The sequence below is a fragment of the Ornithodoros turicata genome, chromosome 1, assembly GCF_037126465.1.
Source record: "Ornithodoros turicata isolate Travis chromosome 1, ASM3712646v1, whole genome shotgun sequence".
In the NCBI taxonomy this organism is placed as follows: domain Eukaryota; kingdom Metazoa; phylum Arthropoda; class Arachnida; order Ixodida; family Argasidae; genus Ornithodoros; species Ornithodoros turicata.
The window spans coordinates 20,255,206-20,279,868 of NC_088201.1; the positions used below are offsets into that span (position 1 = coordinate 20,255,206).

The 24,663-nt window shown below is 45.9% G+C and overlaps 1 protein-coding gene across 3 annotated transcripts in view; it reads left to right on the forward strand.

The window, feature by feature from the left end:
* The first annotated feature begins 518 nt into the window (after nt 1–518).
* The window catches only part of LOC135377600 (dopamine receptor 2-like), a 343,978-nt gene continuing 319,833 nt past the window's right edge, over nt 519–24,663 (forward strand). For all 3 annotated transcript variants that reach the window (XR_010418156.1, XR_010418155.1, XM_064610133.1), the window contains exon 1: nt 519–719. The gene's annotated coding sequence lies outside the window, so the exon portion shown is untranslated. The remainder of the gene's footprint in view (nt 720–24,663) is intronic.

The window sequence follows — 24,663 nt, forward strand, 5'->3', positions numbered from 1 at the left end:
TATATGAGCCTTATAGCTATGCCAACAGGGTGTACGCCGTACGATTTTTCCAAACAACTCGTACGGATAGACCAAGCAAACTTTAAATTTTGAACTTTACTTACCTACAATTTAAAAATTGAACACCGCATAAAATAAAACATCATGACGCTCGGAATGTGAATACACGCTTGCTGATAAAAAATTGTTTTGTAAACTTGCAGGATCACGGAAAAAACTCAGCTTGGTACGCTTCTTTATCGAATGAACAAGACGTCAGCACATTCAAGACTATTTGCTCCTGATAATACGCGACTCTTTTTCCGTCCTGAAAAGATAGGGCTAATGAGCGCTTTGCCATAAATCCTAGCTCCAACTCATCATGTGTGCTAATACTTTCTGGTGGAGAATCACCTGCCGATGCGGGGTTGAAAGAAAAGCAGCGCCGACATTTCGACACGTGGCGAGAGATGGCGCTCTCTTCTTTGGGAATGATCTTCCGGCGCGCACACGCCGCTCACTTCACTTGCGCATCCACGCCCGGTACACATGTGAGCGAACCAACCAGCTGGTGAAAGTTTGTTCACGGAAGCGCCGACGCGGTGGCAATCAAGGATGACTTTGATAGACTGCTCCAATTAAACCGAAGAAAGACTAGGACAGAAACTGCCGCGTGATCTGTGTGCTCCGTGATGTGTGGAAACGTTACGTTGCCACCGGAATCGCATTTCCTGACCCAGGTAAGAAAATTTTTCTACGTTTTTCTCAGTCTCGCGACGGAAGCCCGCAAGAACTTCCTCGGTCGCCCTGAGTTGTGTAATTTACTTTGTGAAGGTTCTGTATAACTTTGTTGGCCTTTGTTTGGTCAGCGTCCCGCGCACGTTAAATAAGAGGAACAACGAAGCCTGTTTGAAGCAACGTGTCGAGTAGCTTCCGGACCACGCTTACAAATTGCACGTAATTCCAATATATTATCCGGCATTCTTTACGACTTCTCGGCGCGCACAGGATTATGCTCTGGAAACCGGTATGGGCTCAACACTGGGCTACTGCTACTACAAATGTCAACTAAGCAACGGCGTTATGAATCCCACAAGCCATTCAAATCTATAAATGAATTACGCTGTGGATGCACACGCGATTCTATCTCCATTTTGTTTTAGGTGGACTTGCATGTTTTTTTTATGTTTTGTTGTTGTTGTTGTTGTTTTGTTTTGTCGCACTTAGCATCAAACAAATCAACACATTACGCCTGTAGTCCCACAAAATCTAAGTACAGGCACCTGCTCTCATTCCGTTTGGAATCATGGCAGAAGACGTCGATCATCTTTCTGTTTTTTTGTTTTTTTTGGGGGGGTGGGGTGGGTAGGGGGGGGGGGGGCAGCGAGAATACACAGATGGTAACGTTGGATGCAAACCCATAGTTTTCCTGGGCTTTTCTGGTTTCGCTGTGACACATCAACATTGTTAATCAATCGCAGTTCCGGTCAGCAAATGGATGGGACCATCTTCAAGAGCCTGTGTACGAATCATCTGCCGTTGTCAGGATAATTTATTACTCTTATTGACCGCAAATGACTTATTTAAGGCCCGTTGGCTTCCTGTAGCAGCATTTAAAAACTTATTTATAGTAATTAGCGATTGTTTAAATCTGAGTTAATTTTTAAAACATTTTACTTGACGTCTGTACTATTATTATATGACATCTTTCCGGGGCACCTTAAAAGCTGCAACATCAGTTGCACGGACCACAGAACGAGCTCACTTTTAAAACCAAGTATCGAATTGAATCGTAAAGGCGCACTGTTCCAGGTTTTGTTTCATGTTTGTAATCTTAGAGCAAAGTCAGTAATTCCCGTAACTAACGAAAAAGCCAATGTGCGTCGGAGCAAAGACCCTAAATTAAACCCTCCTGATTTCCGGTCAGGTATGCCAACCTTACACCACTTTGTTCTCGAACATTTATTCTCAGTGAAGCATCACCTGTACACCCTTACACGACTTCGGCATGGCTTTCACGCGAATTGTGTGCCTCTAGTGTTTCGGGACGGACAAGTGATTCATGCTCTTTTCCCATTCTATCTTACACATTTTCTCACTCTCTCACTCATCCACACACAAGGCTGGCGACATCTTTACAACGAGGAAAAGCATATAACAAAGGCAAGGTCCTTTTCTTGCCTCGGCTACATGTCCTTCCTCGTTGCCACGTCAGTAGACAACAACGAGCTACGCCAATCCTTATCGTCTTATACACTCTTTATCTGTGTCTGTCCTTCGTCTGCGATAGGGGCTTAAATCCAGTGGACGGCCATCTGACCGCGTTCACGCCGTGATGACAGAGGTTTTGATAAATCCTGGATTTACGTGGCGAGGCGACTAGATGACTGGGTTATACAGTTGTTGATCAGCTACCCAAAAGGAGGAGCAACAATGCCTCTGGATGCGTTCTTACAACTTGTGTTTAGATAGACAGTCGCTCTTTTACAGGTAGAGGACGCCCACAAAGGCACATGGGCTAGGGTGGTATTGCTTTCGTGATTAGAAGCGCTATCAATACACGAATAAACACACGTTAAAACGGAAAACGGCAAGCTCGACTACTGTGCCCCCCCCCCCCCCTTTCCTCCCAGCCTGCCATGTACAGCTCCGTGGCGTGTTTGTGACTTGAAAAGCATATTTACGTGATCTGCGCACCAGTCCTGTGTAGCTTATTTACGACTTCGTGATCAGAGGTACTCAGTGAAATACGCGGCCAGTGATTTCATGAAATACCAGTGATTGCTTATATGCTGATGGTGATGATGATGGATAGAAGTAAAAAACGAGGAGGTGAGTTACGCCTAAATGGGACTGGCTACCCCAGTATATGCTTGATCTTACAGAGCCAACCATTTGTTCATGCACCATTTTCAATAGTGTTTTGAACCGCTTAATTAGATGCTGTGAAATTTCATCTGCGCGCTTTTACTGGAACGTATTGAGAAATATTCCAGCGGAATATGTTTAACTCTGTGAGTAACAGGCGGATTTTCAATTTTCCGTGAAGCCTCTTTCTTCAGAATACGAGCGCAAAACTGTCAGTTGTTTCACGCTGCACCCTTAGACGCTACAACAATGAGAGGGACCGGTGGGTGAAAGCGTCTGCTCGTTTGTGGTAGCCAAGGTCGTGCTGAAGACTAGGAGGTGGTGGGTTCGAATCCGACCACCGGCTGTGCTGTCCGAGGTTTTCTCTGGGTTTTCGGAAGAGTTTTCAGAGGAATAACGGCACAGTTTCTTCTGAAGTCTGCCCAGGACGCATACTAACTCCCCTGTTTCTCACTCCTTCTTCATATCCTCTCCCCATATGTCTCCACGTCTGCACGCCGCTCATAGCCACAGTTGCTTCGCGGCGCTGACATGACGGGACGAGTATTGCAACTTCTTTGCAGCTTCACCTTCTTTTATCCCAATATAATGTGTCTTGAAATCGGTGTTTAAACGTTAATTCGTGTCTTTGAGTCGCGAGACAACTGGGATCATGATTGGCGCCATAGTGGTCAGTATGTGGATAAATTATGCATGACGGTCTTTGACCCTGCAACGTCACTCGCGGAAGACGTTGCAGGCAATTGTCTAAGAAATTGCCCAAACAATTACTGCGAACACATGTCCGCAAACTGTGCTTTGTCAGTACGTCTCTTAAAACATTTACGGAGCGTTCTGTTGTGTCGTAACCATGTAAAATTTTCGCATTCTAACCGCTTCTTCTCCCAGTGTAGTGTGTGTGTTGACGTAGGCCGAGATCACACCAGTGAGCCCAACCACGGTTGCAATGGAATAGATAAAGGAAATGAATCATAGAGAGCCCCCCCTGTACACAGCTATGATAGAGAATGTGTAGGTTGGCTAGGATAATACGTTATTCGTGAATGCAGCTACCGGAGAGGTCTGCCCATTCCTGCGGGTCGTTATCATTATCACGAAGAGCGGAAACGATTTTTGGAGTGTGCATCTAGGATGTGCCGCACGCCCACCTGACAAGTGAATTGGCCCTCGTCATGAGGGCTACAATCCCCATTTTTTTCTTTCAATCATCATCATCATCAAGTGAATTGTAATTCGAAATGAAACAAAAATATGGAGATGTTAGTCCCGACCCAGTCAGGACTGGCTACTCCAAAATGCATTTGTGGGTGGAACAATAGAGCGAGAAAAAAGAGAAAAACAAACACACATACATACAGTAAAGAGTTAGAGTGGGTCAAGCAGAGGAAAGCATAAAGGAGAAAGGGAAAAAGGAAAGGGGAGACGTTAGGCACTGAGAAACACTCACTGGTTCATAATGTCAGGGACCGCAACAAGTGGAAAATGCACTGGAAGAACTGTTTTACTTTTCAATGTTGATTTCCATTCTCAATTCATTCTGCTACACTTTGGCGCCGTTTTAGGATTTTAACTGCAGCGTAACGGCACCCTTTAAAGCAGGACCCCTTCTTTTCTCTTCCTTTTTCTTGCGAAAAGAGTTATAAGTCGTACGGTGCCTAAGAATAGCATTCCAGGCATATGTCACTCACGAAATGTTGATACTGTAGCTGTCATTCAAAGAATCAACATATGTTTATGCAGACCTTGCGCTCTGCAAACGTTGCTTGGATGTGGATGTGGTATAAACAAGTACTGGTCGCAACAGACGGTGCCCCACAGCGTCCGAAGAGCACTCTAGTGTTTTTCTACCTCATAATAGGACTGACGTGTTTTAGCAGATGTACTCAGCAACAAACTGTGAAAGGTCTCTGCTTGTCACATCCCACATCGCATGAATGGAGCGTGCTTCTCGAATCAGTTGTGTGTTCGCACGGCACCAACGCATTTGTCACTCTTATTTCGTGAACGTATTTTTAAATATATCTCCTTCGTGTCGATTGCAATTAGGCTTTCATAAACACTTCGCGTTGGGTAACATCAATGTACAGGGTGGGTGCAGATAAAGTAGCCCCACAACGCCATACGTTCATGAATGTGGGGCTACTTTATCTGCACCCACCCTGTACATAAATTTCCTGTACATCAAATCAAATATGTTCCATTATTACTGTTGCTACTACAAACTCCCAAAATATTTTTGTACTAATTTTGATTGAATTCTACCTGTCCTCACTTTGTTGTCAATACTCCATTCTTGCTAGTGTTGCCGATAGCGGTGGTGTTAGTAGCGCCTCTAACGTTATACGCTACCGTGTTCGCTATACTTTCTTTTCAGTAGTGCAGTAGCGATTTCGCTACATTTTTAAATTGATAGCGGAAAAAGTACTTCTGCTCGAAATTCGAGCAGCGTGCAGCGAGCTTTGTTGTGACTTAAATCCCCGTTTTTTTTTTCTTTTTCTATCACATCACATCGAGCAGCGGGGATCTTTTTCTCCGTTACTGCTCGCTACTTTCCAGAAAAAGAAAACGTGGGGGACAGAAAAAGGTGTCGACAAAAAAGTTTCTTTTCGCCTTTGGTTTTGTTTTCGTTTTCCTTTATTTTCTTGCAACGAGGCAGACATGCATTCGTCATTTTATTTTTCTTAAAATCGATCAATTAATCAATTTATCAATTATGGCAGTGATCCTCTTCAATTCCAAATACATGTCATAAGTTACGTTCAGCCCTGCCTGATACAGTGAAGAACAATGTATTTTTTACTCATATTTCAGAGTTTTTCTAATGTGTTTTCTATTCTTTTCTATAGTCTGCGCTTGGAAAGCACGTACCGGTGTGATAAACTGCATGGATAAGTCATGATGGATAAGCCATGATGCTCGTTTTTATCGTACCAAGAAATGCAAAGGTTTGGGCGCGTAAGTTTTGCGACGTTATTGTTGCAGTCCTTTGGAAGGTCCGGGAAGAGGATTGCACCAATTTTCGGCTTTAGTTTTTCTCTGGAACAACTTCTCCTTCTTCGACTGTGGCGTCAGCATAATATGTCAATGAACTGCTCTTGAAAGTGACGCTCACACACGGCTGTATTTTGGAACGTCCTGTCTGCTTCTTGCAGGTGCTTGTCTCCTTTCTTGACCAGGATCCTACGGCGCACCAAACACCTATTTCATTTACACCTGTTGTAACATACTATTGCAAAGCAGACTTTCGCGTGTTGCCTTTTCTTCACAGGGGCGTCACGTTGCTTTTGTATCCTTGTGCGATATTACTGTATCACCGACGAAAAACTAAAACACTCAAAACGTGAGACCATGAGACAGTGTTGCAACTCTACAATGGCATGCGCGGAGGAACAGCCATAGGAGTAGCATTCACCTGCATACACCCTTACTGAAACTTATTAGATTATGCCGTCTGAATGCACTTCCTATGCAGGGTCCTGTCTGCACGATCCGATAGCGGCGTTACACATCGGCCCACAGGATCTTCATCATGATTGGACAGTTGAAATTTGAATTTTGAATAGCAGAAGTGTGTTTACTGTACCAGATAGGTTGCTTTTCTTTCAAGTTCTTTCGTTGTTGCCTCAAAAGGGCCCTCTGCGCCGGACACCTTGCCAGGAATCAGACCAAGGACCACTTGGTAGAAATGACTGAGACATATTTTATGCTCTCCATCTGTGTTTCCCGTCTGTAAAGGGTGCAAAACGGGACACGACTCCCCAAAACATTCCACAAATCAACAGTCGGGCACCCTTTCCCCCGGTTTTCAATAAATATAAATTAATTTACACAACGAAGAGTGGCTACAGAACACTCCCTCCTCGGCACCTTATAGGTTGGCAAACATGCTTTACAGAGACGCAAACTCGCTTTGGGTTGGTGGTAACCAAGGTCGTGCTGAAGACTGGGAGGTGGTGGGTTCGAATCCTACCGCCGGCTGTGCTGTCTGAGGTTTTCCCTGGGTCTTCCGAAGACTTTCCAGACGAATGTCGGCACAGTTCCCCCTGAAGTCGGCCCAGGACGCATACTAATCCCCCTGTCCCCCACTCCTTCCTGCTGTCCTCTCTCCATCTGTCCACATCTGTACGCCGCTCATAGCCACAGTTGCTTCGCGGCGCTAACACCCAATCAAAAAAAAAAAAAAAACTCGCTTTGGCAAACACGCTTTACAAAGAAGTGTACATTTGCTTTTAATACACAACAAATTAGTTCCGTGGCTTGAAATACGACGACAGGCTACCACCCTCGCCGACATCGTCAATGACCCGAAAGCGCTTCCCAAGGTTGCATCTTGGATTATCCCGTGTGGGCTTCCTCTATGGCATTGTGCGCCAAGGGCAGCACATAGGGTAGCACGAAGCATGTAGACAGACATGCTGTTCCTAACAGTACCTGTGGGCACCATGTTACCTTACGGGCGACCAGCAAATGTAGAGCTTCTATCAAAGCGCGTAAAAATATGATGATAACGAATTTATCACTTTTGCGTGAACTCATACCTTTTGGCACATGTATACTGCTTGTACGAAAATCCTATGGTAAGCTTCAGTGCAAAGTATTATAGCAAGAAGCACTAACCGGGCCGATGACCTAATGATATGATCGAGAGGTGCGTGGTACGAGTCTCGTCGCTGTCTGGCTTTTTTAACGACTGCCATTTTCAATTGATCCGTAAAATTTAGTCAGTCGTGTCCTCTACACCCACACAGCAGTGCACCTAGCGCCCGTCTTCTGCTACTGTCTCGCTATGTTGGGAAAGAGGCAGTGGCCGCACACCAGATATGAACAACCTTAAAGAACCCTCAGGTGGGCACAATTGATCCGCAGACCGACCACTGTGGCGTCGCTCATGATATCATAGTTGTCTCGCGACATAGAAAGCCACGAATTTTCATAACATAAGTGTAGTACACCGGCAACCAGATGCATGAACGACGAGAGTATATAGTATAGCAGGGAAACTAGCGGAAAAGTACTAATAGTGCTCGCGTTACTTTTATTCAGTAGCGATAGCGCAATCCCGTTACTTCCAGATATGCAGCGGCGTTAGTGTTGCGCTAGCTTTTTCTTCTTTTCTTTTTTTGTAAAGCAGCGGGTAGCAGTATTCCCTTATTTAGTTTTGGTAACGGGTAGTGCACTCGTGCTTGCACTGTCAGCAGATGGTAACCATTGCAACTAAGCTAACTAAACAAATGCACCCTTTCGCCTGACAGACGACCTGAAGGGCTGCGTCTCCCCTCTTCCAGTCCGACGACACGAAGTTGGATTGAGCCATCCGAGAAAGTGTGGGGGAAAACAAGAAAGAAACGGAATTGGCGCAAGCAGCGCAATGCGTTCCTAGTCAGTTTGGATATGTTAACGCGTTGATCTTATCGATTTGCTTGTGATTCTTGTTTTGGGAAGTGGTTTCAGCCACTTCCTGTACCATGGGAATGGGGCTACTCACTTTGCCTGCTTGTCGCACACTAAAGAAAACGAAAAACATTGGATTGGAAAAACATGTTCATGGGAATGCTAGATCCTTATGGTAAGATAAGGTACACTGAAGCGCCCAAGCAGCACAATGTACCGAAAGTCGAGTGCAATAGGGGTGGATGGTATGTGTCTTATCAATGTTCTTTAGATTTACCAGTTTGTTCAAGGTCTAACACCTACCCGTCCACCCCTATTGCACTCACCTTTCAGTACATTGTGCTGCTTGGGCGAGCACTTGTCACTTCAATAAGATATGCTTCGCTAAATAATTCCAGAGACGAGAGGGATATATAACCCAAAGTAGGGAAGAACCAAGACAAGCGCAACACAATCACGATTGAGATCGTGTTGTGTTCAACATGATGAGCGCGCGAAAAGGTTCGATACAACCGACACGGACGTTCACCTCTGTTGTCGCGTGCCTTTTCGCGTTCTCACCATGTTGAATTGCAACCAACGCGCTCTTCATCTTCTAGTTTCTCGTGTTGTGTTTGTCTTGCTTCTTCCTTCTCTCGGGTTATTGATAGCTCATCATGTACCAGAGCTCTTGTCTCATCATATGCGCCCTTGTCCTTTTGTCATTAACAATTCCAGAGCTCAGTTTTGGAAAAAATATTAAGCAAAATCCGAAGTTACGCAAAATTACGCGAAGTTACGCAAATGCTTTACGTAGAGGTACGTAGGGTTACGTGCTTTCGATAAGCAATAGGAATGACCGACGCTCTCACTCCCATGACGTCATAGCTTGACACGAAAGTTTGTTTAATTGTTTCTATCTCGCCAGCTACGACACGTAGAAAAATAATTATTTTTGTCTTTCTCTGTAGGCTACTCTAGCTGTAGTACAGCTCGAAGCAGAGTTAACTCGAACGCCGCTTAGACCGGTGGAGCGGGAAGAGAGCCCCCTTACGACGCTTAGGTGAAATAAAGCGAAATATTGCGGGGGTGTCCGTCTTGCTATGAGCTGTTGACTCGGCGTTACCCTCATCTGTGGTTATCATCGTGAAGCTCGTTTGTGTTTGCTGCGACTATGTAAAGGCGTATGCTGTCCGATAATGCACGGATGCGACGCCGTTATCTCATTGATACACGCGAAGGTGGTCGCGTTCGCTGAGTGAGGTATTTTCACCATTGTGATAGAACAAGTGAGGATGCACGGAGTCTGGTGGAAAATTAATTGGATTTGCTGTCCACCTTCGCGTGTATCAATGAGATAACAGCATAGCAACCATGCGATATCGGCCAGCATAACATTTACATAATCGCCTCAAACCCAAACAAACGTGGCGATGATAACCATTGTTGAGAGTAATGCCGCAGCCCATGGCAAGGCGGGCACCCCCGCAGCACATGTGGGGTAGTCGAAACGCTCTTTCCCTTTATTTCGCCTAAGCGCCGCTATGGATGGCTCTCTTCCAGCTGCGCAGGTCGAAGCGGCGTTCCAGTTAACTCTGCTTCGAGGTGTACAATGTGCACATGATGCAATAAACCACGTCTATCCAAGCACAACCCCCTATAATATTCGTATTCGTAACATTTACGTATCAGGAATGGGGCAATAGTGAGTTTTAGTGCATCGCACGATATCGCCTTTGCGTATACGTAAGGAATAGCGTGATGTTTCTGCGCACTGCGCGAAGCTCTCTTTGTGTTTTGCGCGTGCGCATAACCACCAACGCTATCCTTTACGTACGCAAAGGTGATAGCGTACGATGCACTAAAACTCTCTAATAAAGCACCGCTCTATTCGCATATTTTTACACGTATACAGATATAGATCGTTAAAGTCTCCGACTCGAGTCGTTCCATTCTGGAACACTGAAGCAGGAGTGAGGAGACGCATTACTCACGACCAATGCGTCCAGTCACCAGGTATCGCGAGATAGGGTCTACCGACAGACTGGAAATTAATCGATCACCGACGCTAGTAATGAGCAGGCCAGCTGGTCCGTTTCACTGTGGTACAGGAAATGCCTTCATCATTCACTCCAAGAGAAAAGTGTGCAGCTCGCGGCGTAAGGTCTCTATAGATCCTGGTTGATTCATTGACGCATTAGTAGTACTTTCCGTCCTGCTTCCTAGCGGCCCCTTTCCGAAACCACCTGACAGCGAATCGTACACCTTCTTTGAATGAACGGAGAACGAATATTTTTTTGTAAGCCGATTATTCGCGCGTGTAATACGCCTCGAAAGAGGGGTGGGGCTTCGCTCATCTCATCTGACTGATCCAGCTGTTTCGGAATAAACTGAAACTTGCAGGAAAACAAAAAAAAAAAAGAGGTGCGAGGTGTTTCTTCCTTCGGTTTTCAATGGGCTAATTTGAAATGAAGGAAAAAGAAGCAACACGCTGTGACGTTTTTGTGTTATGCTACTCAGCGCCTTCAATTTAGTCGCGGTGAAACAATAGGAGTGCAGTCTCAGTCGGAAATCATTTTCTACAGGTCACAATGTACATTGTAATGTGTGCTTGCTTACCAGTCTGTTAGGATCGGATATAAACGAATGAAACACAAACATGCATTTTTCGGCGCAACTGCGAATTTCGCCCTTGCTTCCATGCAAATTTCCGTTGCTGTGTTCCCGCCGGGTCCCTGCTCGATTTGCACGCGACATGGGAAATGGCCCATTTCTTTCATGATATCATTCGCAATCGTAATTACATTTGTCGTCGTTCTAATAATGATGCGTAATGGTTATCGGGCAATGATTTGCGACCTTACGAGACCAGCTCAGAGTTGTGATCGACCGCACAATCCCCTCACGCATGTAGGTGGTAGTTAAGGGCAAGGTGGAGTTGATGATCCTACGCTACACTCACGTGAAGCCGAGGTGATGTTGGACAGCTTAACATCATGGTAGCACCATTTTTCTTGTTAGTCATCTCACGCCCAGTACTCGTATGGTCTACGTTGTTTATGGGTTTATATAAATTCGCTGCTTGTGTTGTTGTTTGTGTTACTCCTGTACACGTATTATTTAAACAATAAATTTTGAAGCACGCACACAAAGCGTTCACAAGCGTACACACGAAGCGTTCAAAGAGACGATAAGACAGGCATGTAGTAATATGAACTCATGAGTAGGCAAGACTTGTCCGGAAGTTTGCAGTAGAGCGTTTGTAATTTATTGGAATAAGTGAAATGGGGATCCGTTGTTTACTACACAATCCTTGAGGTAGAAAAATCCATAAAATATGCAGTCAACCTTCTTGCGAAGGCTGCACCTTCCTGTGCGCTGAGTAAGACTGTTCGACCTGTAGGATACCGGTGCTCAAAAAAGTTTGTGTTCTGATCAGGAGGAGTGTGTCCCGTGGATCGTCCTTGACATTCGTCTTCATCGTTGCTGCTCACGATACGGGCCTGCTCCCAGTACTTAGTAGTTAGTACTAATCTACTGGGGAAGTGGTAGCTCCTGGTCTGTAGCTTCTCCAGTGCATACAGTATTCAGGGTACACGCCAGCGCTCTTGTGCTGACCATTGTTTCCCATATGAGCAGATACATACAGGGTGTCCAAGAAATCGTGTCATTGAATTATAATATATACCTACGTCATCCTATCGGTGGGAGGACAAGTGATGATGTGTCGAAACTCTGCCGCTTCGCTAGGCCCGAGCGCGCCGACCACATGATAGAACCTGGTTAGCTGTGCAGTGACACGCCGCAATGCAAACTGGGCTTCAGTGTTGGCGAACCAAAGTGCCGGGTGGGCCGGCCAGAATGGTTGGATTTTCATTGAAACCGCCTGAAGGGCTGGAACGGTAAAAGCGGCAGGAGGACCGGGAGAATGAATGCCGGGTGAGGCGTTTTGCTCCATGATCAGCTGGCTACGCGGCACGTTCGGGTCACCAGTATGAAGGAACTAGACAACCTTCATGGTAGGCGATCAGTGAAAGAAATGATTTATTTCTCGCGCCGCCCGTGGCTCGGCGCCGGCGCATGCATGACGCCGCTACAAACTGTTTAAAGTTATACCGATTTTTCACCTTGGAAAGGTTCTTCAAAAGTACGACACGAGGGGATCCTCAGCGATTTTTTTCACTCTCGATTATAGGAAAGGTTCAGAGTAAGGTTCTTGCACCATGAAGAACTCTCTGAGTGTGTGCGGCCTGTTTATCTATGTTTGTTAAGTCGACTTTTTGGAAGTAGACCTTTTCTGAAGGCGATTAGACTCAAGAAAGCATTTTATAAGTGTCAGTATCAATCTCTCCATCAGTTTGCAACCACGGCCGCTTAAACGTATCGCGCGGAACGGCTTAATCTCTCCTATATACTTCCATGCCTTAGTGACCGGCACTTAAAAGGTCTTCCACATATTGGATACCGCGCCCTCAAGCTATGGGTATTCATATCCTTGAAGATGCAGCGTACAAACGACCCAGAAGGAATTATCGCCATATAGGATATTCTAATGGGACTTCGGAGGAATGTTTCCAAGAGGGGTCTTAACAAGCCTTAAACCTTCAACAGGCCGGTTTTAAGCTGGTGAGCTTGTGCTTTGACAAATTTTCATATAATATAAATAATAATTGGGTCTTCACACATGACGTGTTGGCGTGTGAACTGACAGCGGATCGCAGAACAAGATCCACATTTCGCCAAGCTGGTGGCTGCGAACTTTGATAGGCGGTGTATCGAAGTCTACAGGTCTCGTGGTAGTGTCGGCGTCTTCTAGTTCGTCACCAGAATCCCTTGGACAGCTGTGTGAATGTTGCGAGGAGGCTGAGCTTGTTATTCGTAATACTATGTTTATCGATACGATACGCTAGCAACGTTCGTGGCTATGAATTTGAAGACGCGGTCAGCATACTCTAGCACATAGGTGGGGAGTAACGCGTTACAAAGTAGTGCGTTACCGGTAACGCGTTACATTCGGGTAGTGCAATATGGTAACGCATTACATTTGGGAGAGAAGTAATGAGTAACGTAACGTCATTACATTTTTACTAACTAACGCGTAACGGCGTTATGCGTTACTGCGTGTTCGGAAACATTGCTTCAGCGTCTAAGCTTGAGCGAGGACCGTACCTGCAGAATCCTGGAAAATCCCCGATTTTTTCTATTCATCTTCAACAATGACAAGAGGGTCACCTCGGCACCCACGAAGAACGCAAAAGAATGATCATTGACCTACCCTGGTTGAGATGTCACCTTTGTTTACCACCTCTATTTTTCACTCTCGCTGGTAAGCGACAGCAAAATAGCCTCTACCCTCTGAACAAGTAACAAAGTACCAAGGGATTGGCTGTTTGGATTTGTACTGTGTCAGATAAAAGGTCACCGTCTCTATCAACCTTGACAAGGAGCACTCACTGGTCATTAGATGTCCTCTCAGCCAAACGGGCGAAGCTCACAGATGAAAAATTTGAACATCAACTACTTCTGCGTTGCAATAAATCGTACATGTAAGTTGTGTGCATGCGTGGCCCTTGTTTGTGCTCAACATTGCTTGTATTGGTTTGCGGAATGCACTTATGTGACTCAACCACAAATGGTACATATTATGAGGACAACTGGTGAAGTAATGCAAAAGTAACGGCATTACTTATCAGAAGTAACGGCGTTAGTAACGCGTTACCTACTACCGCAACAGTAACGAATAACGTAACGCGTTACTTTTTGAAGAAGTAGTGAGTAACGGTAGTGCACTACAAAATAAAAGTAACTTCCCCACCTATGGCTGAGCCCCCTGAGTATAGGCGCAAGTTAGTTGGCTTGGGATGGATGTCTTTTCTGGACGCACAGCAATGCACGGATAGGCGCTTACCCGTGTAGAAACGTACGTGAGGTGTCACCGGATAGTCTGAGAGCCGGGTTCGCTAAACGTCAGGACTGAAAGGTTATGTGGGAAAAAACAGTTTCGATGACCCAGCTCAGCAAGGCGAACCTTCAGCCAAAATGTGTGAGATTTTTACAACTTTTTGAACCCCTGGGATTATATTAGATATTTCTTTACTTGAACATAGTTCGATAACCTCTGCTTTTTTTCTTACGTGTAATGTTCCGTCTGAAAATATGCATACACGAATCATTGCTGCGTTTCCATAACGGGTAGTAGCAGTCACCTTTGAGATTGCAAAGGTAAGATGATAGATAATCCTATCGAGCGAGAATTGGCGAGGTCAGATAAATTGGCGCCGTACGAACAACAGAGAACCGCACGGCTAAGTGGTCAAAAGTGTAGTTTGCTAAACGTTCATTCTTCGACACAGACTTACCGGTAAGAAACGTGATGCAGTTAAACGGGAGATTTCTCTCACTTCCATCATTGCAATTAGCTGGCCGCTTACTTTGCAGGTGACTTCTACGCTAGCGGATCTTAGTTGTGCGCGCATGGACGGCCACAACCGAACAACAACAATTATATTTTGACGATGAAGTGGGGAGGCCACAACCGAAAACATTGCCGCTTGTATACACCTTTCCTGTCATAGCAGAACATCATCGCGTACGGTCTGCTCTGCGTATGTCGTTGTGTGGCAATTAATATATCTCCAAATTGCCACAAAAGGTGTATACGCCTTCCATTTTCAACAGATCAGGAATATAGAACGATGTCCTGTTCTGAATGGCGGTTGGTTCTTAGCGTGTTATGCGATGATAAACCTTCTCTTTCTGCAGAAGGCAGGTCTTGCTCGACGACCCATCTAACACTTTGCTCTCCCCGACGAACTCGTGCATCCTCTACGCATCTCCACCCTTCATCCTCTATCCTCATCAGTCTTTTTTTTTTTTTTTTGCTATAGTCGTGACGACGCCCACTTCTGTGTGGCCAACAACGGCGAGCCGGTCCTGCCATTACCCCCCCCCCCCCTCTCTCTCTCTCTCTTTGTAGACGCAGTTCCCTGTGAAGTCGGCTCATGCACAATCCTCCGTGCAATAGTCATGCGTTGCCCGCCTGAGCCTGACCGACAACGGCAGGCACCTCCACCACCACCACTTCCGCCTCTCTCACGTGGTCAATCGTTGGCGTCCGCGAAATGTAGCCGATTCTTCGTCCTGCACCGGTATATAGGATGAGTATGCGTACACGCCAACGATCATCCTGAATGACATCGTTCTCTCCGCTAATTTGTTGAAAATGGGAAGCGTACGTCTTTTTGTGATACTTGTGCATTATCACAAAGAGCCGTACGCGTCGAACTTTCCACAACTCAGCAGTGATGACGATATCATTGCGTGCAGTGGCTGGCCTTAGCGTGTTATGGCATGAGGTTGTTTTAAGAGCGTATAAAGCGCGTTCGAAAATTTGAATTCAACGCAGTGTTCTGCATACAAATAAAACGCAGTAGTATTGTATAGAAGAAAGATTTAAGAAAAGTCTTGCTTCAGAAAAAATGGGCGCCGTGATCTTTTCCTCGGTGATACACCACTATGACTCCGCGTAATTAATATGTTCCTGCGGGTCCGCGGCACACTTACTCTTTGGCGGTTGATTGTGCAAGTCAGTGTGCAGTGTCACGAAAAGCTCAACTACTGCGCTAGCTGTTCTAACTCCACAGCCTGCGCAATTGAAAATGGGAGTGTGAAGCCAGGTTTACGTGCTCGAAAAAATATACTGCTTGTTAGAATTGCGATCTGCGCAGATATGATACGGTTCTTTCAGATTTTCATGGGCTACACTCCCAAGTTGTGAGGGGCTTGGTATTAACCTGAAGGATTGCAATGGATTTTTCGTAAGCTCAGGACCGAGTAGGAGATGTGTCAAGCAAGAACGATGTATCTGTAGGATCTGGATGATAAACTGCACACATATATCTTGAGAAAGATAAATAAGCTATTTATAGCAGCGTAATGGGGGGTGGGGGCAACATGGCGTATGTCGCGGGACACACGGGTCATTTATATCGGGCAAGGATGTGCGCAGTTTTTCTGTAAAATTTGTAATTGGAAAGCGCACGGCTTTATAGACGATAACCAGCGGTACCTTTTGGCGATTCTCCTAACCTTTTGGCTGTAATGTCGATATGAAACATACAGCGGGGAAGATTCCATACGTTGTCCAAAACGCAGTTTTTGACACTCCTTCTAGACCCCATCGTTTCATTTGCGTGCGAGGCGGACGCTCTGTGCATGCTGGGCCTCATTTCCGCACGGGAGAGCTCTGTGCATAATCTTCTGAGAAAAAGTTAAGGTTGTGTTTAGGTGCAGTTTTCTGGGGTCTGCCTCTTATTTTCGCAGCCGCAAAGGCTCGACGATCGCTCTTCCAAATGACAGCGCGCAGCTGCTTCTAATGCTGTGGAGAAAAAGCTTCACTAATAGGCGTGTAATGTGCAGTACGAACTTTATTTTACGCTCTCTACAGTACCTGACTTTATACACTCTCAGAAAAATATCCGTAATTTTACTGCACGAGTGACTGCGGACTCTGTTGCCGGCATAACTGTCGTAACCTATATGCTGCACAAAATCCGTTTGGAGAGCGCACAGTTCCGGACTGTGGTTTCGCTGTTTAATATCTCTTTAATGTGAATGGCTGGCTCTCTTTTCGCTTATGGCAGCTGCGCAGTGCCTTCTTTCGCAGTTTGAACTTCCCAAACTCTGCTAGGTTATGTCGTTTCCTTCGTCGGCAAAATGGCGATTACCAGTGCCTGGCCGCTATGGGCCAAATTGCAGCAGACGTCTTCGTCTTCTACAGTACAGCTGACCAATGCTAAGGAAACCATGGTTCCTAGCACCAGCCGCAACACATCCATCGAAGCGAGCAGTGCTTTTTCTCCAGATAACGTTCGGCCTCTTCCGAATAGGAAACGTCGCGGCGGGATGAAGCCGGCAATCGTCAGAGACACACCTGAAAAAAGGCGACTTCAAGAGAGGGAATCTAGGTGGGCATCGGAGAGGCCGAAGTCAACTGGGAAACGTAACGGTGGTGTACACATCGCAGAAATAAACGACGCCCAAATACTGCTGTGGATGACTCCATGTCATATAGGAGAGGTAGAATGAGAAGTACGAACACAACTAGGAGTGGGTTCAGTGCATGGCTTGCAAAGGCTGGTCACATTGGGATTGCAGTAACAAAGACCCATTATCTGTTTGCCAGGACTGCGCGGTCATTCCCATTGGTACACATGACATCTCTCTCGCTGCCCCACTGGCGGAGACACCTGCAGTGATGTCAGAGTCGGATGGATTTCGGTATTCGCGGTGCCGATTTTCTACCTACCCATTCCCCACTTCCCTGTAAAACTTGGAATGCAGGTTCACATGGATGTAAATAATCGTCTGTCGCGTTTATTTGGCATAGCTTGGAACAAAAGCCCTGCACCATCCGCGGATATCCGCAGGAAACTTGCGGGATCGGATGAAATATGGTCGCTTGTGTGGTCTGTGGATCGGATGCGGATGGCGCCGGATCAGGAGCGGATCGGATGCGGTCGTTAATGGAGCGGATCGGCGGTAGATCGGATGCGGGTAAACCGCGAGATTGTGCCACCAAATTTCTTCGCACTAAGCAGTAGGTACCGAACCACAGGGGTGGCATCCAATGTATTGCTCCGTAGACGAAAGCGTGCTGGGTGAACGCAATGCATCCTGGACAGGTCCTGGTCGCACGTCACAGCAAACGTCAAGGCACACGTGACCTTAAAGATGGCGGCGCCCGCGATCGGCGGCCAAACCGTTTGTAAACAATGCGGTTGTTGTTTCTGGACGACGTTTTGGATGTTTTTCGATCACGGTAATTATTTTTATCCGATAATCTCGCAATAAAACGCGCAGTTTTACACATAAAGCCTCGTATTGTTGACAACTTCCAAAGATGTGATGACGACCGCGCGCTAAGACTTACCGAGCCGATGCGATGTACTTAAACTAAGGTGAAATGGGCTACCATGTTGCGGAAGAAGCACCACATAGTTTACGCTGGCAAAATACGATCATCTCTTGGTGTTATGACGGCGAAAATATGTCTGTAAGCGGCAAAACGACATGTAAACAAAGTCACATGACCTCAAAATGACGTTTTCTATGACGTGCGACCAGGACAAGATGGCAGTTTTGCCAAAAGCACCCGCTTGAGGGTAGTTACAACAATGGCGGGTTTGTGTCACCCCTGTGTACCGAACACTGATTACAAGGTGAACGGAAGCCGCTCGCGCGACTGGGAGAGGAGACCTCTGGCATCTCGAGTCGAGGTGCGCGTTCGGCGCCGATCTTGCGTTCCATTGGCAATAAACCCTAACCACTCCGTTTGTTGCAAAATCTGTGTTGGTGCCGCGTGTTCTTTGGTGGCAGCTAAATCTGTGCTTGCTGTCTTTTGTAGCAATTTGGATCTATAATTGCTTTTACCACCCTTTTACGCCCTGTATCAGACGTTATGTTGACCTAGGTGGTCACTATAGAGTTACCACCTTTTCACACCCTTTTTCTTAGAGTGTAGCACATTGCCAACGACTTCAACTTTATGTTCGTCGTTGCCCCACAACACACTGTTAAAAAGAAAGGACGTCAGGAACGGAAATCACTACCGATATCATAATCACACTCGAAAAACAGAACTTCACCGCATAGCACGCTCTGCACCACGAATGATAGGGTTATCGCTTCTGATTCGAAAGAGCGTGGGGCGTACGCCTTTTTGTGTGAATTTGGATATATGATAACTGATACAAAAAGGCGTGCGCCTCCTTGTCTCTGCGAATCACAAGCGTAGTAATCATTCAAGCACATTATAGCAATCAATCATTCAATCATAGCAAGCTCCCTATCATTCCTAGCAATGGTTGGCGCAGGGTGTGCTATGCGGCGAAGTTCTGTTTATAGAGTGTACCTTATATTAGTCCCTTTTCAGCTGTACTGAGTTCTCTATTTTTACTAGAAATGGTCCGCTTCATGCTGTACAGATGATCTGACCCTCAAACCAACCTTCTTCCAGTTATAAGCGGTTGACGGAAACAGTCAGCGGGCCCGTTGTCGGGGTGCTCGGACGAACGTGCGGTGAAATGGCCGATGACGGGGTAATAATACTGTTTTTTTTTTATTCGTACAGACGAAGAAATCAGCATGACCGTTGCCAAAGGATGCGCGCAAACGGGCAATATCGTATCATTACGGTTTTCCCTCTTGATGTGCACATAATGCATAGCATGCATTAGCCATAACGACTTTCTGACCATCACTCTTTCTGACAGGTTATAAACAGCTGTCGTTACATTATATGGGAGTACTAGGCTTTTTTTTTTACTTGGTGTCAACCAAGTAGCCGAATAGAGATAGAATCAAATATATAGAAGGCCTTGAAGGGACTTTGCCTCCGCAAAAAGATCCGCATGCGAAGACAGTGGAAAACGGTGGCAGTCATGAAGCCTCATAAAAAATTTCCACTGTAAAGTTTATGTTGTCACTCCACGTTCTTACACCACATATGCGTGTAAAAAATTATGCTGGAAGATTGCCTGTGAAAAAAGTAATGTTCTTTACTAAAATAACCGAGGTGTTGCAACAACTGACGAGGATAAAATATTCGTACATTTAGTGTTTGGAAAACAATGAAGTTTGGAGTGACACTTATTCCTGTAGTCCAGTCCTTTTCACCAGGTTACTTTCTAGGCTAGCAGTTAGCTTGTAAGTAACTCCTTCTTCATCCCCCTTTAAGTCCAATTATTTATTATTATAATTAGCAGTTAAATTAGGTTTTTGAGCTGTGAAATCATAACTGTAATCTCGTCAATATCTGGAAGTGTCCCACCCGCTTTGAAGTACAGTACACAACAAGAAGCATTTGTGTAGGTGTTCGCATCATGGAAAAGTGGATAAAAAAAAAAAAAACTCCGCGATTAGCATGAAACATAATTCGAACATGACGCGCGCCCTTCGACTGCAGTTCGTATGCGTTACTTCCTTAATCCTTGCCTGTAAACAAGCTTCTCCTGGGTATTGATTAGTGAGCTCAATTCCCTGATCGCACCGTGTTACGTGGCAGCCTTATTGCTTCCTTCTCTCTAATCCCGCGGGAGTGACACATCAGCAACGAAACCAAAATACGCTCGCAATCCAGTGTGTATCTTTCTTGGGTTTTGGTTTTATTAGTACATCTAGCCAAGGCTCCCGGTCAAGTGTGTCAGATAGGAAGAGGCCGCACAAGACTTAAATTGACTATCTAGAGCAGCGTTTCCCAAACTTTTGGCGGTGACGGGCCCCCGGAAGCGATGAGAACCAATTCACGGACCCTCCCTCCTCCCCCTCCCACACACACACAAATATACCGGGATACGCGCTGTGTACACTGCATTGCAGACCGCGTTTAATATGCGCGACAGGGTATAACAAGGAACGAAATTACATTTGTGCAAGCATAAACATGGTCAAATGACTGTCTAGACAGAAGCGAAGTTGACTTCCGACGCCGCGTTCAGTGTGAAGGATGGCGCTGCTTGCTGGATGCTACAAGGGCACTGATGTCAGGTTCGATTGAAGACAGCAATTTTGGAAGTTCTGGGTGTTTGGAAATCGGGCAGCATGTACGAGCGCGTGTTTGTGGGGACAAAAAATCCTCACTGAAATGTGAGAGACGGTCGCGGACCCCTACGGACACTCTCGCGGACCCCCAGGGGTCCGCGGACCACACTTTGGGAAACACTGATCTAGAGTGCAGAGGCTTCAAATGAAGACTTCTGAGCAATTATTGTTGTCATTTTTTTTTATATAGTGTTTAAACCTCATACTCTTGCGCATAGTCCTTACTGGAGGCTGTTTATGAACTGGTCGAAGAACATGAATATTGTTCCGTATCTCATCCCATTTCTTATCGATGTACATACCGGAAGAGACCTAAACCTCCGCTGTCTGAAGAGCAAACAGAACTAATCAGAGCAGATCGTCCGGTATCACCCTCATGTACTTTCTACTGCGGTAATGAGACTGTCGAACACCAACGCTAGAGTCATGAATAAGCTTATTTAGTGACTGTAACCAACACCTCCACCTCCACTACCGGCTGTACGCTGCTCAGTTTCACTATTTTTTTAGATCGCCTGCCGATAGCCAAATATTTACTGACGTGTATAAATTCCATGATAGGCAAGCCTGAGCGATGGGCAAGACACGTAAACAAACAGAAACACGAAGGCTTCTGAGGGCTGAGGACACGAAGGCTTCCTATCATGGAATTTATCCACCAGCTAGCCTGCATTTACGCCATTCTGTCATTTACTGACGTGTGTACGTTGTTTCTCAGTCTGTGCTTTTTGGTCCCCTGTTTTCTCTAACAACCACGGGAACAGTTGAAATATGTCAGTCATCGAAAAAGCCACACAGCGACGGGATTTGAACCCCGCATCTCTCGATTACCCTGTCGAGCGCCTAGACCAATTCGACCACGCTTGCATCTGCTTTCCGATGACTTGCCAAGGAGCCTCATTTGACTGACGGGACACGCATTCACTCTCATCACACACTCTCTCCTGCATTTCTTCTCATTCACATACATAGATACGACACAAGTACGAGGCACCGGCATCTGGTGAATATGATGGAAAGCCTCAAGTTGCCTGGGAACATGAATGGTTGAACTTGAATCTGTCTTGTATTCATCCCAAATGCAACATCCTTCGTTCTACATTCTGAAAACAGAAATTCACCGCATCGCACGCTCCTAGCCAACCAACCATCATCCCGAGGGACATCGTTGTTTCCCCTGATTTGCTGAAAATGGGGGGGGGGGGGCGTACGCCATTTTTGTGGCATTATGCAGTTCATAACTGACACAAAAATGACGTACCCCCCCTCTGTTTCCATCAAAACAAGGGAGAGAATGTTGTCATTTGGGATGATGGTTGGCTAGGAGCGTGCTATGCGGTGAAGTTCTGTTTCGCAGCCTCACCTCTTTTCTCCAGGAATCTGGCCTCGCTCAAAGGCTATGAGTACCGCTCGGACTTCTCACCAATTCTGGTAGTGAATTTCGGCCGTCGTCATTCCTTCATCTGTTATCACATCATCTCATCTTACCCTGGCTACAATCATGACGCTGCCCACATAAGTCAGGCCAACAACGGCAAGCTGGTTTTCGTCACCACCACCACCACAGCCTGTTTTTAGAGTCCTAATACATCCTCTGTTCCCTTGCTAAGTTCTTGCCATAGCCGTCAAGAGAAATAAGGAAGGACGGAATTAACTCTGCCTACTTTATGCCATGAGTGTCAGAGAATGTATACTGATATCTCCTTTCGGCACGGTGTGTCAATTTATTGCACACTAAGTATAACAGAACCAATTCTGGCCAGCCTAGCCTTGCGGGCTGGAACCGACAGACAAGTGGCGAATAATATAACACTAAAAAACCAAAAGGGCTGTCAGGCACACGTACACAGAGAGAAAAAAAGGGGGGAACTGGTGTACCGAAGAGGGGAGCAAAGAAATGGGGGGTGACGTTTCGAGCGAAGGCTCTTCTTCAGACTAGATAATATAACTCTCATAACATCAAATCCTGAAACACTGAAATCAAAAGAAAAGTACGCATAAAATACTGAGAGATGAATTATACAGCAGTGATGTTACCAGGAAAAAAGAAGACAAAGCAAACAAATAATTCGATAGCAATCGTTGAACTTCTAAGAAACTGCGGAATTTAAATTGCGTGTAATGGTTTGCAGATATGGGTCAAATGTAGGAGCAAAACTGCTATGAGTTATGATGTAATGCTAGAGAGGATAACGCGCTGTGGGGTTCAGCGTGAAGAAAAACTTTGTTGTTTGTTTGTAGCGAAAAAAAAAAAAGAGGGAAGAAAAACTTTATTGGCCACACCATGAATACAGAATACGTTAAGTATGACGCACAACCATCTCTTAACGTAGTTGCCCGATGTGAAAGTGAAGGAACCGCGAGCCCGCAGTTGGTCCCTCAATGACAGTCATTCCACAGTTGGAATATGCAACCTCCCTGTGGGATACTGATCACAGCACAATCTCGAACTCAACCGCCGTGCTAAGCTTAACGGCTGCCAAAAAGGCGCCTTCGTTCGCTAATACGACTAGGACAGACATCGAAAACACGTGAATTTGAGTGGTTAAATAGTAATAATAATAATTGGGGATTTACGTCGCGAGACAGCTGAGATCCTGAGCGATGCCACAGCGGTCGGTCTGTGGATTGCTTTTGCCCACCTGAGGGTTCTTTGACGTGTGATGAAAGCGTGTCTAAGCAACTTGTACCCTGCCACCAAGTTGCTGACGTCACCTCGGGATCAGAAGGCGAACACGCTACCGACTGAGCTAAATCTTTTTTTTTTTTTTTTACGTTTATTATGGTTCATGGCGCTACGTGCAAGAATGACATGAGTGAATGACTAACAATATTTACATTATGTACAACTCATTGAAAACTGCTGCACATTAACATAATACGGCGACAAAATGAGAGTATTGCGCGTTACAAAAGCGTCGCGAAACGTTACAAACACAAAACCCCACATGAACAAGGAAAAGTAAGCTTAGTATAATAAGGACACGTAGAAGAAGTAGGAGCATGAAGACATGGGCAGGACTGACTAGTAAGACAAAATTAGTAGTCTACGGGGCCCGTTCGTAAGAGATTGATGATGTTCAGCCACGTGTGCGCAGTTTCGTCAGAGGATGTGAACACTAAAAAGTGCGCTAACGAAAACACGTTGGAAAACGTCCCAAAAGAAGATGGCGTCTCGACAATAGAGAAAAGCGTGCTCAATGTTTTCCTCTTCCGGACAAAGCGGACAAAGACGACAGTTGAAATTATTCCATGGCACCCAAAACCCTCTGTCGCGTGGCCACGCACGAAGCGGTAGCGTTGCAGTGTGTAACCGCTAGAAGAAAGTCTTCACCTTTGGACGCACTGGCATGCGCCGTACACGCAAGAGAACATCACCACCAGGCTGGGGTGCAAATATCGTACGGTACATTGGAGGCGGAAAAAGCGAATCCAGAAGAGCGTGATAGAGGCGGTTCCGAGTCGTTTCAAAGATGAACTCTCTAGAGAACCTTGCCAGGAGGAATCTGAACGAGTCTGCTACCTCTTTGTAGGAGCCCCAAACAACCAAAGGCGTGTCATATACTGTCGACAGTAACAGTTCCGGTAGCTCATCACGAAGGATGGCAGCAGTGCAGTGCTGGAGGAAAGAGTGTAGCTGGTCGCGTACAAAGCACACGCGCCAGACCAACTGACGAACGAAAAGGCAGGACAATCCCAACCCCCCGAGTTTGACGGGCCGGAACAGATTTCCACGTCTCATTGGTTCATACGACGAACTACATATAAAGGTGCAAATGACCCGCTGGATTCGATTAATGTGTGTTCTTGCGCACGGGAGTACTTGCAGGTAATAACTTTTGCGAG